This window comes from Manis pentadactyla, chromosome 19 (assembly GCF_030020395.1).
Source record: "Manis pentadactyla isolate mManPen7 chromosome 19, mManPen7.hap1, whole genome shotgun sequence".
Taxonomy (NCBI): Eukaryota; Metazoa; Chordata; class Mammalia; order Pholidota; family Manidae; genus Manis; species Manis pentadactyla.
In genome coordinates, this window is record NC_080037.1 from 3,867,035 (window position 1) to 3,872,133 (window position 5,099).

The window sequence follows — 5,099 nt, forward strand, 5'->3', positions numbered from 1 at the left end:
GATTTGTCAGGGCAGGAGAGGCCAGGGTGGGAGAACCACTCGAGATCCTATTGGAGGAGGCAAGGGTCCGAAGTTGGATACTGGCAGGGAAAAGGGGAGACGCACAAAAGAATTAGAGCCGAATTGGCAGGCGAGGGCAGTCGTCCCAGGTGACCACGGAGACTGTGGGTGTGTTTCTGGGGCCTTGTGCAATCTGAAACCCAGATCACCATCCTTGGCTGGACCCCATAGAAGCCACTCCAGTCCCCAAAGAAGCCATAAATATTTATCTATAATAATAAATATCCAGCCCAATCACCACGAACTATAATCCTTAAAATATATTACTCTAGCTTCCTACAGTGCTATCACCACAAAGTGATAATTTATCACTATTCTTTCTAGACAGGGTTGTTTGGTGAAACTAGTTTTGGAGATCTTGTCTATTTTATTGTTCAGTGATATTTATACAAAGATCTTTAACATACAGTATTCTCATCCCTACAGAGCCAGGAAATGTTTGCCTTTCTACACCACCTGATATACTTTCTCTTACAGACAACTAAGGGTGCGGTAATATAACCCAGTTCCTGTTTTCATGTTGGCTGCCGGGATGCTCGGGGCGAAGGTCTGTGCCAGGTTGCAGAAACACCTGGCACTTGGTTTTCTGAAGCAATCATTCTTTTTGTTCTTCACCTTCATTCACCCAGCCTTTCTCAGTACCTGTTCCTTGGCCTTTTCTTTTGATAGCTTGGTGGCACACACTGTCATTTGTTGTGTTCAAGTCCTTTTGGGAAGTTGGCAAGGTGTAGACACGAAATGGGAGGATGAAGGCAGACTGTGGTGGGCACTGTGGCAGGCAGACGAGTGAGTTATCTGGGCCGTGGGCTCCCTCTGTGTTTCTTGGATGCACCACGGGGGCAGTGGCCAAGGCACAGGCACGGCTTGTGCACCAGGACCGCGAGTGGACCCTGAACCTCCCCAGCGTTGTGCACGTACAGCTGCTGGGGGCCGCATGAGGCTGCTACGCTCACAAGGGGGCAGAGGCAGCCAACGGAGGCCCCAAGTACTTTCAGGCAAGAGGGGCCACACCCCGCACTTCCCTGGGTGTTCCCCACACAGCTCTGGATCCACGGAGAGGGGCGTGGGAGCCGGGTGAGTGAGGCCTCCCCTCCACCACACTGAGCAGCCGCCTGTGCTGATGACCAGGTGTGTGTTAGCCTCTGGCCGCCTTCCCTGGACGGCTAATCGGCAGCCTGACTCCACTAGGCTCCTAGGAGCGGAAGGGGCTCATACACGAAAGCAGCCACGCGCCCTGCCCTCTGCTCTGGAGTCTGGCACCGGGGACAGCAAGTTCCTGAAGCCCGGCCGTGGCACCAGCCAGGAGGCCACCAGGAACTCTGCCAGGAGGCTGGGGGAATGGGAGGTCTTCCTTGCTGCCTCTCTGCCATTGCTGCGGTTTCTCCAAGCAAGCCCACAGCTAACACCACGGTGCCAGGAGGACAGTGCAAGGGCCGGAGGTCCTGGAGCAGAGCCTGAGTGAGAGGTGGACGGGCTAGTGCTGCAGAAGCCAGGAGAGAGCTGCCTGGAGGATGGATGTGAGTGGGAGCAAGGCTGGGGCAGGACCACGGGGGTCCTCTGCACCCCGAAGCCTCTCTGACCTAGACGCCCTGCCTCTGTGTAAGTTTAGGCACTGTCTCCAGGAAGCCTTCTGCTCACAAACCTCCCCACCCCACTACTCTTTGGACCCAGAGAGGGAGGCCTTATACCCCATGGCGTCGATTGAGAAGTGGGTTTGGGACCCCTCGGAGCCCCACGGTCCATCCGGAGCCTCTGACTCTGAGTGGCTGCTAGAACTCGGCAGAGGCCTGAGATACCTTGTCCCAGAGGTCTGTGGTGGACCCTGGAAATGGCTAAGCACCCTGGACAAAAACGGACCCCAGCAGTGCTGGGGGGGGGCGCTGAAATCCAGGGCTGTCCATGCATCATCACCTTCCTTTTTAAAGTCTTGGAGGTCTTTGGAGGCCTGTGTTGCGGGCCCTGGTTCCCTGAATCATTATCTTTGAGGGTGGCTGGATATTTGTCTTTTTAAAGCTCCCAGGAGAGATGCTCGTGTGCAAGCAGGGTTGAAATCCAAGATGCTTATTCCACATCTGGGCGGTCGGCCCAGAAAGGTGACTCACCAAGGCTGTGAGCCAGCCCCGGGACCAAGTCTTTAGCACCCCGTACAATCTGACATCACCCCGTGGCGGCGAGGCTGCGAGGCCCGCACACCCATGCAGCACCCCCGGCCTTCCTGGTCCCGCTCAGCCACACTGCACTGCTCTGCCACGTGTTCATGCTATGCCTGCTCCTTAATCTACTTTTTAGAGTGAAAAAATGTTTACTTGTCTCTCTGATTCCCTCATTATATCATAACGCCCATGAGGCCACAGACCACAACCAATTAAACTGTAGGCCATGGTTCCAGAACAAGGGCTCTGAGCCCCGTAGGGTCTGGAGAACCATAGAAGTTGAGTATCTCCCAGCACAGGAGGCATCAAACACAGTGGAGAGGAAATCCACTCTGGAAGCAGGCGAATCCGTTTTGGAATCGGCTTTTGAATCTGAGCTCTGAAGCCCGTGCCGGGCTTCAGTTCCCGCAGCATAAATGAGGCTCACGGGCTGTGGTGGCCACGGGCATCAGTGCGTGTGTCGGCGCCTGTCCTTTAGGTGCGTGATGCCCATCAGGACAGGGCAGGTTTGCCTCTGTGACAAACTTCAGAATCTCAGTGCACAGAGCACAGCCTTGCTTCTCCCACAGGCTGCAGGCTCTGGGGAGGGCAGGGGGCTCTGCGGGTCACAGGCCCTCTGGGACCCATGGTGGCAGAGTCTCCAGGGCCACCCCCTCAACATCAGGTTCAGGGATCTCAGGGGCGGGGAAAGAAAACAGGGTGAGTCACATGGCGGCTGCAAAGCGCTCTCCCCAAGGAGGGTGCACATCACTCCATTCACAGCTCACTGGCCAAGGCAAGTTGCAAGAACACATCTAGCTTTGAGGAATGTGAACTCGACTCAGGACCGGTGGTGAGCACTGGTAAGGTCCACGGCCGTCTGTAAGCATCCGTTAACCCCGGGGCAGAAGGAGCCATCAGCACCCTGGGCCGGGAGCCTCTGCACTCCCTGCTGGGGCCGGGGCTCACTGCTGCGTCTCCGGGCTGCCGGGGGAGTCGCCTGTTGCTCGGATTCTCCTTCCTTCTGAGCCACTTCCTCTCCTCTAGTCAGATACTGAAAAGGAACATTTCCCATGGGTTACAGAAATGTCTGAGCAAATGGAATGAAATTCCACCATCAGGCCTTCCAGTTCAAGGATTGTTCCTTCTTCCAGGGTCCTAACTCCTGTCATATTTCTAAATGGCTTATGCTTGTCAGCAATAGTACCTCCTCTATAAACAATGGAATTTGAGGTCTGACTTACAGAAGATACATCATTGTTCAAGGCAGGCTCTTGACTTGGGGTGTAAGTTTACATGACGGGCCCCTGAGCAGTCATTTGCAAAGATTTCCTCTTTCAGCCACCCTCCCCCAGAAGAATTTATACCGTTCTCACTAGGGGAGCCCTGAGCCCTGGGCTTTGGGGTGTCCCCCTTATGCAGAAGCGACTCAGGCAGCAAGTCTACTGGTCCATTAAAATAAAGGCAAAGAGCTGAGGGGGAAGAGGGGAGAGATTTAGCTCCCAAGTCTTTCTCAGCTTACATAAAGTTCTTCCCTAGGCATCAAAAAGAAACCTGGAGATTCTCTTTGGGACTGATCACAGATGCACATTATACTCCATCCTGCTCGGAGTCAGCTTTTGTTCTAGGTTTCAGGATTTGGCAGTGAGACAGGTGATCCTCCGCTCTCATGGAGTTTACGTTCTGGGGAAGGAACAGGAAAACAAGGAAACCATAGGTAAAGAATCTTGTTTTAGGTGGAGTTTGTGAGGAGGAAAATAATGCAAGGTAAAGAGAGGATGATGTGTGTGGGAGGCGGGCTGCTATTTCACACAGAGTTGGTGTTGGTGGGGGAGACTTTTCTGAAGAGGAGACGAGGGGCCAGAGGGGTGAATGCAGAGAAGGTACCAGTAATGCTGAGACGCGACAGAGTATTCCATGCAGAGGACGCGCATGTGTGTGTGTGTGTGTGTGTGTGAGCAGCAGTGCCCACAGGCATGGTGGGTACAGGCCATCAGGTTTTAGGCAGTTGCTACATACTCGGGGTGCTCAGCTCAGCATGCCATACCAATTGGGTAGGAGCAGGTGTAAAGGCCCTGAGGCAGGAAGTGGCTTGGCTGGTTGAGGAGCAGCAAACTTGTGACAGGGACATGATGACCTGGTGTGCAGGAGGAGGAGGGGCAGGGGATGAAGGGCCACATCAAGATGGGTCTTCTTGTCCATGGTTAAGGGTCAAGGTCTGATGCACCAAAATATAGCCCCTCCCGAAGCCCACACTGGCTTACCTCATCTGCGACACCACTCTGCCGTACGGAGGCACACAGTTGTCATGATCTCTGGAGCTGGGAGATGCTGGTCTTCGCAGGCTTGGGAGCTCTGGGCAGGACAGCTTGGAGCTCTGTGATGACCCGCAGCATCTCCCTGAGGTGGCTTAGCATCACGGGAGCCTGCCTGGGGAGATGTCAGAGCCTCCTTCTGGTCCTTCCCACCCTGCTCCCCCCGCCCCCTGCCCCCGCCATCCATTCAAGTCTCAGTGTTTTTGAATCTACTTCATTTCTGGGAAGTTTCTAGAGCTCTTACACAGCCCTGGAAAGAGCCCAAGAGATCAGAGGGAAGACAAGAGCCTCTCCCTCTTTGGAATGTATTACGGGATCCTGGGACTCCATGAGTGGGGAGCTCCGGAAGCTTCCAGCAAAAGGTCCTGCTGATCAGCCCTGAGGCAGGACAGGAGTTTAGAAACAAACCCATTCTTGCCCAGCCCAGCCCCATCCACTGCTCCCAGCACTCCAGTGCCCTGGGAATTGTTTTTCTTGGCGTTCCAGGGTAGTAAGTAGGTCAAGTTAAATTCTTTCTTTCAAATATTCTCCTGACATCAAAGTGGAAGGGATGCAAGGTAAAAAGAAATAAATCGAGGAGGATTCTGCATGT

At 54.2% G+C, this 5,099-nt stretch overlaps 1 long non-coding RNA gene across 1 annotated transcript; it reads right to left on the reverse strand.

Annotated features, from left to right (window-relative positions):
• Positions 1–455: 455 nt before the first annotated feature.
• LOC118930856 (uncharacterized) lies at positions 456–4,643 on the reverse strand. The gene is made up of 2 exons (XR_005032193.2): positions 4,457–4,643; positions 456–3,246 (listed from the first exon to the last, which is right to left on the reverse strand). It is a non-coding gene; the product is annotated as an uncharacterized LOC118930856 (long non-coding RNA).
• Between the last annotated feature and the right edge of the window lie 456 nt (positions 4,644–5,099).